Source organism: Pocillopora damicornis, chromosome 5, assembly GCF_964200805.1.
Source record: "Pocillopora damicornis chromosome 5, jaPocDami1.2, whole genome shotgun sequence".
NCBI classification, from domain to species: Eukaryota; Metazoa; Cnidaria; class Anthozoa; order Scleractinia; family Pocilloporidae; genus Pocillopora; species Pocillopora damicornis.
The window spans coordinates 24,262,755-24,277,754 of NC_142674.1; the positions used below are offsets into that span (position 1 = coordinate 24,262,755).

The 15,000-nt window shown below is 37.3% G+C and overlaps 2 protein-coding genes and 1 pseudogene across 5 annotated transcripts in view; all 3 read left to right on the plus strand.

Moving 5' to 3' along the window:
* The window catches only part of LOC113668816 (uncharacterized), a 112,673-nt gene that overhangs the window by 77,616 nt on the left and 20,057 nt on the right, over positions 1-15,000 (plus strand). Inside the window, exon 1 of one of the 3 annotated variants that reach the window (XM_089206437.1) lies at positions 8,524-8,662. The exons of 1 other annotated variant lie outside the window; for it this stretch is intronic. The gene's annotated coding sequence lies outside the window, so the exon portion shown is untranslated. Of the gene's footprint in view, positions 1-8,523; positions 8,663-13,977; positions 14,104-15,000 lie in introns of those variants that run through there. One more of the 3 variants, XM_089206436.1, reaches the window with a different exon arrangement.
* LOC149046094 (uncharacterized) overlaps positions 1-15,000 on the plus strand; it is an 87,506-nt gene that overhangs the window by 8,295 nt on the left and 64,211 nt on the right. The window lies entirely within an intron of this gene.
* Positions 437-4,474, plus strand: LOC149046095 (sorting nexin-6-like; annotated as a pseudogene). The gene is made up of 8 exons (XR_016186622.1): positions 437-506; positions 1,071-1,101; positions 1,753-1,837; positions 2,348-2,387; positions 2,495-2,581; positions 3,305-3,394; positions 3,607-3,672; positions 4,200-4,474. The product of XR_016186622.1 is annotated as a sorting nexin-6-like (transcript).

Consider the following 15,000-nt stretch of genomic DNA (forward strand, 5'->3'; position numbering starts at 1 on the left):
CAAAAGCTTCTTTAGTCACTTCACTTCACTTCACAGGCCTCTCGTCAGCTTGTGTTGCTCTACTAGGCCTCGTTCACTTCTGTGGGTGAAGAAACACTCGACAAAGTGCAATTAACCTTTAAACTCCCAAGATCTGATTATTAATTCTCCCCTGTAGCTGCTACACATTTCCTTGTGAATTAGTTACAAGAATTTTGTGTTCAATCAGGGTAATATCTTGTACCTGATGAGTTTGAGTATTCTCATTACCTGTTTACTGAATAATGTATGGATATTAAAGGGAGAAGTTACATGTTCATCACTTCTGGGAGTTAAAGGGTTACAGTGGCCCTGCTCAAAGATGACCTAACTTTGTTTTGAATTTAACCAGTACAAGAATGACTTGGCCTTCCTAGAAATACAAATAACCAGAAGTTATTCCTCTTGGTTAGGATCTTGTTGAAGAATTTCTGAAGAAAAAAGATTTTGTGGAAGAGTACACACCACTTACCAAGGAGACATATGGGGTCAGGAGTAATATCTTTCCAAGGGGTGTATTATGATGCAGTTATTTCCCTTACTGTCTGCCATACAATTCATATGATGTTGGTTGAGAGAATTTGGTTTTGGATCAACTAATAATTGGAGCATCACTTGCCTGCTTGGTGTTGTTTTAATAAATGAGGAGAAATAATGTTTTGGTAATGCATTGGAGTTTAAGGATTGATGGTGTAAATGCTTCCCTCTCACCACGTTAGTCTGGGCTAGGATTCTGCACCCTGAGCTACTTGTGGGTGAAGGATAGATTACATTTACATGCAGCTTGTTGGTTCGCTTTAGGGGTCTTTTATGAGGAAAAAAAGACCTGGAATTCCAAAATGCTGACTCTGCTGGAAATGTCTAAATGTCAATAATAACATAAACAGTTAAGTTATGATTCTGTAAATTGGTTTTACGCCAAACAGCACCTATGATGAGAACAAGGATTTAGAGGAAAGTGAGATTTGGTTTTAGCTTCTAAGTAAGAGTTAACAATTTTGAGATTATTTCCTTCAATAAATAAACATTTTTCTACTTGTGTGTTTTTGTAGAACTTCACCAAAATGGTAAACAGTCAGCAAGGTATGTAGCAATGTTTTATTTGCAGGAATGTGTAATCTGCATTAAGGTTGTTTAGGCTGAAATAGTGAATTACACCCTCAAATCTCATGAATGAATGGTCCAGCCTAGTGAATTTTGACAGAAAGTATGGCCAAAACTTTGATATCTAAAGAACATTCATGTAAGAACAACATGAGGGTGGCAAAGACATACTTGAAGTATTATTCAATCATATAGTATTGTAATTTATAAAATAATTCAAATAGTACGTGTGCTCTGATTGGCCATAAAACTATTTTACATGAGCGTATGTAAACACGGTTTTCATTCCTCTTTCATTAGTTATTTTATAAAAGAAATGTAAAATGGTTTCCGTGTTTACATAGCCTGATGTAAACACTTGGGAGGTTGGGAGAACACTCGATAAGCTGGAAACCACTCTGCTTCGCGTCATGGTTTCCTACGCTTATCTCGTGTTCTCCCAACCTCCCAAGTGTTTACATCAGGCTATGTAAACATGGAAACCATTTTACATTTCTTCAGTATTAGGATGTTGCAAAATGACAGTTGTTTTTGATAATTTATGATAATGTATGATTATGACAATCTTACCATGATGGCATATTTATACATATGTAAGTTTGGTAATTTTGAATTTTTTGTGAATTTTAGGTGTTGCATTAGCAGTGAATGATTTAAGTTCTGGCATCATGACAGCATCAACTGGTGGTGATAATAGTACCAAGGAATTGAAAGGGTTTGTTGTTCTTTGTCTGAAATTGCTAAATGATATGATTTTGTAATAATTACTTAATATTTATTTCATATCTTTCTATTATTAACCTGTGGTGGCAAACTTCCAATGCAAGCAATGATGGACCAGACATAGTTTGGCTGATTTTTTTTCCATGTGAATAACCACTGTTTTACCACATCTTACATGTTAGCTCTACTCACTGTAACCATCATGAGAACTGGCAATAAGATGCAATCAAGACCTATCAAGACCTGAGAGTGATAGTTATGTCTTCCTCTCTTGTTGAAGTGATCAGCATCTAAATTCTCCTCACCATATCACTGCTGCATAGTACATTAAGGTCATGAGAATAAAGGAAATGATAGAAAAAAACAAAGAAGCTCTTGATTGTTGAACAACTTCTCCTTGTCAGTATAATAGAATATGTACCAAGAACAGTATTGAGAATATACATTCTGATGTCAGTGTGTAACGAAAAGCTAATTTTAAAAGCTTTTTTTACTTTTACAGGAGTTTGGTGACTTTTTCAAGCACACTTAATGGTGTCAAGGTATGATAGCATTTTTAGACAGGAACTAGTGTTGCTAGCAGTATTTTCAATTCCAAGAGTTTAATTTGTTTTGTCTTACTTGTGTGTGTGTCTTCTCCTTTCCTTAGGAATCGCTGGATGTTATGTCCACTAATGATGACAACACATTAGGTTTTACTTTAGAACTTTATTCCAGATACATGGATGCTGCCAAGGTATGTGAAATATGTATTGGAAAACTTGGATCTTATTGAACTCTTCAAAGGATACCAACTTTCCTTTTGTGGGCAGGGTTAGGGAAGAAGAAAGGAGGTGACTATTTTCTTTTGGGGTGGGGTGGGATGAGAGCATTGTCACAGCCTGAGAAAAGCTCAGGATCATTGCGCGTCTAAAAAAGAAAGAGGAGGAAACCAAAAATAACCAAACAACAACAAGAATTCATGAGCCAGACTGTTGACCAATCTATTTCCCATATCCCAAATAGTTTGTGGGTTGTGTCTTGAATGAGAACACTGGGTTCTACCCCCTCTATCTCTATTGCATTCAATTTTTTCAATTCATTGGTGAGTATTAGAGCATTTACATGAATGTAGCACAAGAGAGAGGTTATCTGTTGAGAAAGCACCCTTTGGAATAATTAGCATTTCATTTTCATACTGCTAAGCAAGAGAGATGGAAAACTTGCGAACAAAGACTGGAATGGTGGAATGGAAACATGAACTGACTTGGGGAGTTTTTTTTTATTTACAATGCTTTGTGGTATAATTGAATTTGGAACCATCAAGTACAGATGAGATGGAATGTGGGACTTCTGGATTGCAATTCCAGTACCCTAACTTTGAAAACCCCTCTTTTTAATTGGTTATTTCTTCTTGCTGTCTCAAGATGATTATTTTAACTGTTTACTGCACTTGTTTTGTCCATCTGTTACCCTGCAGGAGATGCTTTTCCATCGTACATGTAAACTAGTTGAGTATGAGAACGCAACAAAAGCACTGAAAAAAGCCAAACCCAAGAACCAAGAAATGGTAAGGTTCTGACAAACATGTGCTTTGCACCTCTCTCTGATTTTTGACATGTGATTGAGTGTTGTTTTTTGTTTTTGTTTTTGTTTTTCTCGTGATTCACATGAGGCTGCACTTAGCAATAGACTCGAAGTTCAAGTTGAGCTTCTGAATAACTATGGTGAACACCAGAATTGAAGAATCCTAAATTGTTTTACACATTTTTTTATTTTTAGCTTCAAAAAGCCAAAGACGATGCAGAGGAAGCATACAATTCAATTTCAGAAGCTGCAAAGAAAGAGGTGAATAAAATGATATAAAAAAGGCCTTTTGTTTTACTTAGACTTTTGGCTTACTGTTTTGCCAGAAAATTTTGCATGCCACCCTTGCCTGGTTGCATTTCTTGGTTTGTTTTACAGGCAGACCACCCTGTTGTTGGTTTACTTGTAAGACATATGTCAAACAATAATATGAATATTTGTGCCATTTTCATGTTAAAACCTGAATATCAAAAAATTAGTTTACACCACACAAGTGAATAGTATTTTTTGATCACACTGATTGGCTAACTTGAAAGTGATGAGCAAGTACCATTAACCTCTGAGAATCCAAAGTGACAAAATCGCTCATCAACAATTTGATTTTCAACCATTTTCCTTGGTTTACAGTGAATCCTTTATGCCGGGGTAATAAACAGAGGAGAAATGGCAGATGATTTAAATATTTGTTAAGGGCACATAAAAAGAAATTGTCATTTCGCTCTAACTGCAGTAGACATTCTGCTTACTCGATTGATTTTAATTTTTGTTTTTTTTAAATTTAAATATAGATGATCCGTTACAATAGGCAAAGGGTGTTGAGCCTGCAAGCCAGTCTTTTCCAGTACGCTGGTTAAAGCGGTTAAAGAATGGAAGAGATACCTATGCCATTTTGGCCAAACTATTGAATGACATGAAAAAATCTGCTTAATCAATGAGCACAGAGAAAATAGATGGCACCGTAAATTTGGGAGGCCAAAATTTATTTCTAATTTTCTTTATGAAATTAGATTATGTTGATTTGACACGGATAATACAAAAATAATTTTTAAAACGATGCAAGGTCGTTTCAGGCATTGGCTCACTCCAGGTGTTCAGTTAGTAAAACGGAGCAGAGACTGGAGCGGAAAAGTGAAACAGCAAGAGAGGCTTGGGTTAGGTGGGATTCATTGAGTGACTCAACCCAAGCCTCCCTTGCTTTTTCACTTCTCTGCTACTATAGTGCTGTTTACTATCACACTTTGTTTTGCTGACTGAATGCCTGGAACAGGCTATTCAGGCACTAATCATAACCATTGCAATTTCTTCAAATGTGATTGGTGCATTAGCTGCTTCATTTTTTCACTTCTCATTCTGTACAGCTTTAATGGGACAGCATAATTGGACAGTTGGCTTAAATTGGATACCTGTAATTGGACAGTTGAAGCAACGAATCATACTAAGTTCACTCAGCCAAATCCACCAATCACAGAGTTAATCACAATAACCATAGCAACCACCACTTGTCTCAAAAAAAAATTAAGAATTTCCAAAATGGAGACATATTTTTTTCCTGTAGACATTGTCTATACCAGAGATATTTGACCTAAATGTATTTCTTGTTTTCAGAAATAATAACAATTAAGATTAAATGGTAACAGGACTTTTTGTCGTCCACTTCTTTCTGTAATCATACTCGTGATAGACAAATTGGTCTCTTGCTTTGCAGTCGTCCAATTTTGTTAATCACGTGTATGATAACAACAGACCGAATAAGACTCCACTCAGTCCTATTACCATTGTAGATTGGCTGGAAATGGTGGCAAAAATCCAGCAATTACTTGAAATTTAATCAGCAAATATTTGATGACAGAAAGAAATTTTCCAATTTTGTGAAGGCTACCAGCCTTGAATGAAGGCTCCAGGACATTCAATAAACACTTAACATGGTGAATTTTCAACTTTATGTTGTTTTCATGCAGATCACCATTATACTAAAGAGTGAATGAATTTCTTTACGTCTTCTCATAAAATAATATTTTTATTAAATCTGAATGAATGGGTTTCAAATATGCAAAGTTTTCTACATACTTTCAAGGTAACAGACATTATGGAAAAAAATTTCCTCTCCAATCCTCTGAAAAGTACCAACCAAAAAATTGATTTCCTTTGTATTGAAAAGCTTTTGTAATTTATATTAGATATAGCGATGGTAAGTTTTTGTTTGAATTGCTTCATAATTACCTGTAAAAGCAGAACTTGACGTTTTCAGTTGACTTAAATGTGAGTATACTTCTTATTCTGACGAAAACTATATTTTTCCAGTGTAATTATTTTTTCCAATATAGAATGGACCATATACAATGCTAGTTGACGTTTTAGCTCTACCAAAGCTCTTAACTCTGTTAGAGACGACTGATTCCCCCTCCTTTCCTCCTGAAAACTATGTGATCCCAACCTCTCCCTTAAAAAAAAACATTTCCTCCGGCCCCCCAGGCTATAAAAATGACTCTGTGATAAGAATACATGAAAGTCGTATATTTGTACTGCGGAAAATACATTTTAAGCAAATGAAGATCATCGCAGTATATACTCAACTTAAGCAGTTGAGAAATAAGGCCTGAAAAAAAAATCCAGGCCTGAACGGGAATCGAACCCATGACCTCTGCGATACCGGTGCAGCGCTCTAACCAACTGAGCTATCAAGCCAACTGGGAGCTGGTCAATTGTGAGTTCGTTATATACCCGTAGATGGAGAAGGTGTGATAAGAATACATGAAAGTCGTATATTTGTACTGCGGAAAATACATTTTAAGCAAATGAAGATCATCGCAGTATATACTCAACTTAAGCAGTTGAGAAATAAGGCCTGAAAAAAAATCCAGGCCTGAACGGGAATCGAACCCATGACCTCTGCGATACCGGTGCAGCGCTCTAACCAACTGAGCTATCAAGCCAACTGGGAGCTGGTCAATTGTGAGTTCGTTATATACCCGTAGATGGAGAATGTGTGATAAGAATACATGAAAGTCGTATATTTGTACTGCGGAAAATACATTTTAAGCAAATGAAGATCATCGCAGTATATACTCAACTTAAGCAGTTGAGAAATAAGGCCTGAAAAAAAAAAATCCAGGCATGAACGGGAATCGAACCCATGACCTCTGCGATACCGGTGCAGCGCTCTAACCAACTGAGCTATCAAGCCAACTGGGAGCTGGTCAATTGTGAGTTCGTTATATACCCGTAGATGGAGAAGGTGTGATAAGAATACATGAAAGTCGTATATTTGTACTGCGGAAAATACATTTTAAGCAAATGAAGATCATCGCAGTATATACTCAACTTAAGCAGTTGAGAAATAAGGCCTGAAAAAAAAATCCAGGCCTGAACGTTCAGAAAAAAAAAATTCTTGCTCGTAGACTCAAACTGCAAAGCTTAACGGCTCTATGAACGAGTTTAACCCTGCTTCATTTTAACCATTTATCAAATGCTAAGTCGATTTCGTTTTCAATACAACAAATTAGGAATTTGTCCTTCATTCATTTTCAGAACTATGGTTTCTCTTAATTAGACGGAATTAATACGATTCTTGATTTGCTGAGTGGTAAATCTTATCTCGTATGAAGAAACTGTGGTTATTCATCGTCGTTAAATACAATATTAGCTAAAGTATAATCGTATACATTGCGCTTTGTTTTCACCTCCGATGTACGTAGATCGAGACGTTTCGCTTGCAAGCAAACGGCCCGGAGTCTTTTTCGTGCGAGCTCGGCCATCACAATCTACAGCGGCAGTGAAAAGATCGAGAGACAAAGGATACCACTTATCGGCCATAGTTGTTCCTCAAGGCAATAAAATTAGCCTCGTGGGTAAGTACATTGTGTTATAGCGAAATTTAGTTGTTCCTGTAGCAGGCCAGGACTTGCTAATTTTGAAGCTGAAACTAAACATTTACCTGCCTTTGGACAACAGAAAAAACTACAGTACTAGTCTTCGATTTCGAGATTGATGAAGGATCTTGATCTTTCTTTCTCTATCGATTTAGTCATTGCGTGTGTTTTGATGTTGGGGAAGTTTTTCGACTGTCGGTTGTCTGAGAGAAACAAACAGACAAAAACAACTCCACAGTCGATTAGAGATCCAATATTTCGAATTCACCGTTCAGTCCACAAACATTTTCCCCTAATTTTGTAAAGTTAAACGCTCTTAGCTTGCTGTGCATTTTGATGAAGAAAGTTTAGGGTTTGTTTTATTGCTGAAAATTGTGAACTTTAAACTGAATTGTGTTCGTGCGAAAGTTTTACATCTGGTGAAAGACTCTCAATTTAGAACAATTTCCTTGTTTGCTCCAAGAATTGTTTCAATGCGGTTCGGAAAAAAAATTTGATCAGAACATTCTAGAAGAAGACATGCGAATATGGTTGACCTCTGTTCAAGAGCTTACTCCAATTACTTAAAATATAACACCAGACACGACTACAGTAAGATAATTGCCAAATTTAGCATTTTCTTGATGTTGTCTTTTGTTTGCTTGTTTTGCCCTTCCCCCTCCACCCTACTTTCGCTGATAGGGGAGTTTTCTAGCGAGAAATACAGTACTTGTCTTCGATTTTGAGATTGATGAAGGATCACGAACTTTCTTGTCTGTTTAGTCATTGTGTATGTCTTGATGTTGGGGAGGTTTTGCGAATGTATGTTGTCTAAGAGAACACCATAGAAACAACTCCGCAGTCGATTGGAGATCTTTTCGAATTCACCGTCGTCCATTAAAATAAACAAGCATACATTCCAGAAAACTGATATTGACACGACACACGCTAAAGGAGAAGGGGCTTAATGTAACAGTTTTAACGATCGTCACCCCAGATTAGTGAAAATGTCAAAAGTGACGTTATTTGATGCACTTAATGATTTGACCATCTGACGTGCTTCGTGTGTCAAATGAACGAAAGAACTGCTTTGTTTTGTTAGACAATAATGCTGAAAAAAGCAAAAAGCAGATTAACCCCAATATCATTTCGTTAAAGCAGCAGAATTTTTGGGGTGAGAATTATCCATTTTTTATGGACAACGGTACAATATGGAATGAAGTATAATCGTTTATTGAGCTTTGTTTTTACCTTCAATGTGCAGATCGGGGCGTTTTGATTGCAATCCTTCTTCGTGCGAGGCCGGCTATCACGATCCACAGCGGCAGTGAAAAGATCGAAAGACAAACGATAGCATTTATCAGCCTTAGTTGTTCTTCAAGGCGCTGAAATTAGGGTCGCTGGTGAGTACATTTTGTTATAGAGTAATTTAGTTGTTTCTGTAGCCGGCCATGACTTGCTAATTTTGAAACTAAAACTAAACATATACTAGTCTTCTATCTCAAGATTGATAAAAGGATCAGGAACTTTCTTGTCGATTTAGTCATTGCGTATGTTTTGATGTTGGGGAAGTTTTGCGAATATATGTTGTCTACGAGGACACCGTAGAAACAAACTGACAAAAACAACTCCACAGTCGATTGAGATGTTTTTCGAATTCACCGTTGTCCAAAAAAATTTTTTTCCCTAATTTAGTAACCTTATACGCTCTTTGCTGGCTGTGCATTTGAATGATGAAATTGTAATTTATGTTTTATTGCTGAAGATTGTGAACTTTAAACTGAATTGTTCGTTCGAAAGTGTTTCCATCCGTGAAAAACTCTTAATCTAGACCTTTTTCCTTGTTTGCTCCGAGAATTGTTTCAATGTGGTTTAAAAACAAAATTTGAGCAGAACATTCTAGAAGAAGAAATGCGAGTATGGTTGACCTCTATTTAAGAGCTTACTCCAGTTACTTGAAATATCACCCTAGACACGGCTGCAGTTAGAAAATCGCTAAATTGAGTATTTTCTTGGGGCTGTCTTTTGTCTGCTTTGTATCCAGAGAGGGAATGTGGAATGGTGTGCAAGTAAACCACCCTTCCCTTCACCCCAGAACCCACTCCTACCGATTCGAGAATTTCTTTAAATATTTTCTTAAAGACTGGGGGGGAGCTGATCTGCATTGCTTTCCCACTTTGTAACGTTTGTACCTACATCGAACTAAACAGCTCTGTTTAGTTAACGGATCAGCGCATAAATGTGACGTTTGCGGTTATCTACGCCACCAAAAAAAAAGCAATGTCATAGAATTACTATTTGTTAGGGTCATAATACGTAACACACTGGTTTTACTTTCGTGTTCCTGTTTACGAGTTGAAGGTTTGTTGCACATGAACCATTTTTGTTTCTTTTCTTGTGTGGTTGAAATTTTGACTCTTACACGGAAATCAAAACCGATTGTTATACTTATTGCATAGATTCTTTGAAAAAGATTTTTACAGTCTGTCTGTGAAAAAGTGTTTTTTTTAATCTAATGTTTTAACCTTGTTACTGCTCTAAAAAAGGGACTTTGATCAAAACATTCGTGACCATATTTTAAATTCGATTGATGTTATATCACGCTAGGCACCCGTGCTAGAAGGTTGCTTCTTCATCTGTTGTTTTTTTGAGTTAAGAATGTAAGAAAGGTGTGTATATTAATGTCCCCACCTTAGGCCCCCCTTACCCCCCCTCACCCCACCCTCGCTGATGGGGGAGTTTTCTAAAAAAACTACCGACAGGGCCGGGGAAGGGATTATATCCCATACCCTAAAGTAAGGAACTCCTTCGTTCTAATTGTTTTAGTCATTCAGTCCTTGGTTATTCTGAAAGAGGACTTTGATCCAAACATTCTGTAACAGAACGATGAAACATCGTTGACCTCCGTTCAAGAATTCACATTTTCTTGCCTAAAAAATGTCACGCCAGATACTCGTAAGGTCAGCAAATCACTAAAATTTAGTATTTCCGTGATGCCGTTCTATTATCTACTTACCATTTATGTGAGCAATGTGAAATAGTGTCTAATGCGAGGAATTTTTCACCTAATTTTGTAGAGGGGAGTAAGTTTGAAAAATTTTTTAAGATCAACAGGTCAAAGCACATTGTCGTGTTAATTTGCTGGGGGCCAAAAATGGACCAATGATGAAACCAACGCGAAAACAATTAATATAATACCAGCAGGGTGCAGCTATTTAGGGATGTGAATAATGTGCATTACGACAAAGCCAGATTAGCTTTCGCTTTTGAGTTCCTTGAGTGTTTTGTTGACTACAGAAAGCAGCCTATGTTCTTTATCGCAAATGAAGTATGCATACCTCACCAAAAGGTTTCTAAAACTTCAACGACGGTACGTGTACTTCAATCCATTTACATGAAACCTGTTATGTGCAGCAGTTAAAACTCGTTTTCAACGGAGAATAAACAAGCATACGTCCTAGAATACTTATATTGATACGACACAAGCTGGAGGAGAAGGAGCTTAATAAAACAGGTTTAGCAGAAATGTGAAATAGCACAGCGATCTCTACTATCGTCACTTTACATTAGTGAAAATGTTAAAAAGTGACGTTATTTGATACATTTTACGATTTCATCATCTGATACGCTGAGTGTGTCAAATGAACGAAAGAACTGCTTTGTTTTGTTGGACAATAATGCTGAAAAAAGCAAAAAGCAAAAAGCAGGTTACCCCCGCTGCCATTTCGTAAAGCAGCAAAACTTTTTGTGTGAGAATTTTCAATTTTTTTATGGACAACGGCACAATATGAGATGAAATATAATCGTTTATTGCACTTTGTTTTTACCTTCAATGTACAGATCGGAACGTTTTGATTGCAAGCCTTCTTCGTGCAAGCCTGACCATCACGATCCACAGCGGCAGTGAAAAGATTCAAAGACAAACGAGAGCATTTGTCGGCCTTAGTAGTTCCTCAAGGCGCTGAAATTAGCCTCGCTGGTAAGTACATTGAGTTGTAGTGTAAATTTATAGTTTCTTTAGCGGGCCACAACTTGCTCATTTTGAAACTGAAACGAAACATCTAACTGCTTTTGGACAATAGCAAAAAATGCAACACAGTACATGTGTACGTGACAAACGATAGAATTTATTAGCCTTAGTTATTCCTCAAGGCACTGAAACTAGCCCCGTTAGTAAATATGTATTATGTTATAGTGTAAATTTGTAGTTTCGGTAGCGGGCCATGACTTGCTAATTTTGAAACTGCAACTAAACTTCTAACTGCTTTTGGACAACAGCAAGAAATACAGTACTGGTCTTCGATCTCGAGACTGATAAAGGATCACGAACGTTCTTGTCGATTTAGTCATTGCGTATATTTTGATGTTGGGGAGGTTTTTGAATGTATTATGTCTAAGAGAACACCGTAGAGACAAAATGGCACAAAAAACTCCACAGTCGATTGGAGATCTTTTCAAATTCACCGTTGTTGTTTATAAACACTTTCTCCTAATTTTGTAAACCTTATCCGCTCTTGGCTTGCTGTGTATTTTGATAAAGAAATTATAAGGTATGTTTTATTGCTGAAGATTGTGAACTTTAAACTGAATTGTTCGTTCGAAAGTTTTCCTCCGGTGAAAGACTCTCAATATAGAACTTTTTCCTTGTTTGCTCCAAGAATTGTTTGCATGCAGTTCTAAGAAAAAATTTTGAGCAGAAAATTCTAGAAGAAGATATGCGAATATGTTTGACCTCTGCCCAAGCGCTTACTCCAATTACTTGAAATATCACACCAGACACGACTGCAGTTAGAAAATCGCCAACTTGAGTATTTTCTTGATGTTGTCTTTTGTCTGCTTTGAATTCAGAGAGGAAATGTGGAATGGTGTGCAAATGAACCCCCCTTCTCTTCACCCCAGAACCCACTCCTGGCGATTCGAGAGATTCTTAAAATATTTTTTTTAAGGACGGGGGTGATTTTTTTCTTATCTATCCCGGACTAAACAGCTCTGCTAACACTTAACGGATCAGCGCTCAAATGTGACGTTTGCGGTTGTCTACACCTTCAAAAACCACGGGATATCATCGCATTATTATTATTTGTTAGGGTCACAGTACGTAACACACTGGTTTTACTTTCGTGTTCCTGTTTACGAGTTGAAGGCTGGTTGTGCATGGGCAATTTTTGTTTGTTGTCTTGCTTGGTTCAAATTTTGACAAACCCACTGTTGTACTTATTGCATAGATTCTTTGAAAAAGATATCTTCAGTCTGTTGAAAATGCTTTTTAAAATCGAATGTTTTATCCTTGTTACTCTTCTGAAAAGGAATTGTTTCAATGTGGTTTAAAAACAAAATTTGAGCAGAACATTCTAGAAGAAGACATGCGAGCAGAAAATTCTAAAAGAAGATATGCGAATATGTTTGACCTCTGCCCAAGGGCTTACTCCAGTTACTTGAAATATCACGCCGGACACGACTGCAGTTAGAAAATCGCTAAATTGAGTATTTTCTTGGTGTTGTCTTTTGTCTGCTTTGTATCTAAAGAGGGAATGTAGAATGGTGTGCAAGTAAACCCCCCTTCCCTTCACCCCAGAACCCACTCCTACCGATTCGAGAATTTCTTTAAATATTTTCTTAAAGACTGGGGGCGGGGGGGGGGGCTGATCTGCTTTGCTTTCCCACTTTGTAACGTTTGTACCTACATCGAACTAAACAGCTCTGTTTAGTTAACGGATCAGCGCTTAAATGTGACGTTTGCGGTTATCTACGCCACCAAAAAAAAGCAATGTCATCGGATTACTATTTGTTAGGGTCATAATACGTAACACAATGGTTTTACTTTCGTGTTCCTGTTTACGAGTTGAAGGCTGGTTGCACAGGAACCATTTTTGTTTCTTTTCTTGTGTGGTTGAAATTTTGACTCTTACACGGAAATCAAAACCGATTGTTATACTTATTGCATAGATTCTTACAGTCTGTCTGTGAAAAAGTGTTTTTTTTAAAAGTAATGTTTTAACCTTGTTACTGCTCTAAAAAAGGGACTTTGATCAAAACATTCTTGACCATATTTTAAATTCGATTGATGTTATATCACGCTAGGCACCCGTGCTAGAGGGTTGCTTCTTCATCTGTTGTTTTTGTTAGTTAAGGATGTAAGAAAGGTGTGTATATTAATGTCACCACCTTAGGCCCCCCTCACCCCCCCTCACCCCACCCTCGCTGATGGGGGAGTTTTCTAAAAAAACTACCGACAGGGCCGGGGAAGGGATTATATCCCATACCCTAAAGTAAGCAACTCCTTCGTTCTACTTGTTTTAGTCATTCAGTCCTTGGTTATTCTGAAAGAGGACTTTGATCCAAACATTCTGTAACAGGACGATGAAACATCGTTGACCTCCGTTCAAGAATTCACATTTTCTTGCCCAAAAAATGTCACGCCAGATACTCGTAAGGTCAGCAAATCACTAAAATTTAGTATTTCCGTGATGCCGTTCTATTATCTACTTACCATTTATGTGAGCAATGTGAAATAGTGTCTAATGCGAGGAATTTTTCACCAAATTTTGTAGAGGGGAGTTAGTTTGAAAAATTTTTTAAGATCAACAGGTCAAGGCACATTGTCGTGTTAATTTGCTGGGGGCCAAAAATGGACCAATGATGAAACCAACGCGAAAACAATTAATATAATACCAGCAGGGTGCAGCTATTTAGGGATGTGAATAATGTGCATTACGACAAAGCCAGATTAGCTTTCGCTTTTGAGTTCCTTGAGTGTTTTGTTGACTACAGAAAGCAGCCTATGTTCTTTATCGCAAATGAAGTATGCATACCTCACCAAAAGGTTTCTAAAACTTCAACGACGGTACATGTACTTCAATCCATTTACATGAAAGTTATGTGTAGCAGTTAAAACTCGTTTTAAACGGAAAATAAACAAGCATACATCCTAGAATACTTATATTGATACGACACAAGCTGGAGGAGACGGAGCTTAATAAAACAGGTTTAGCGGAAGTGTGAAATAGCACAGCGATCTCTGCTATCGTCACTTTAGATTAGTGAAAATGTTAAAAAGTGACGTTATTTGATACATTTCACGATTTCATCATCTGATATGCTGAGTGTGTCAAATGAACGAAAGAACTGCTTTGTTTTGTTGGACAATAATGCTGAAAAAAGCAAAAAGCAAAAAGCAGATTACCCCCGCTGCCATTTCGTAAAGCAGCAAAACTTTTTGTGTGAGAATGTTCAATTTTTGTGTGGGATTTCCCACACTTAGTCAAGGCCCGCGAAATTTATCTCTTTATTTCTTTATTTATTTGTCCACGAGAGAGAAGTGCTTGTCACGTGGTTTCTATTTTCGTTCAGTGAGCCGTGAAGACTGGATTCCAGTCAGCGTTTTTTCATAGTGTATTGTACGGCGACCATTTCTCTTCTCAGTCGTTGGGTTTTGGAGAACTTATTCGGAATTTCATATTTGTTTCTTGGGGATTTTCGTTTCCAAGGTAAGGATAAGTCATTTCATATTTTCACGGGTTCTTTGCGTGCTTTAACTTTTCAATTTTGTTGTGGGAGCTTCACGATTAAGCTCTCACGAAAGGCGATTACGTTTGTGGTTTGTGTTCTTTCTTTCATAATCTGAGGCGTTTGTTTCGTTATTTCTTCAGGTGTCTATAACAGAAGATTTTTTCACGTAAGCCAACACGCTGAGACGCGGCTTGTGTTCAGTGCAGGTTGCACAGGAGCTTTTACGTTTTCA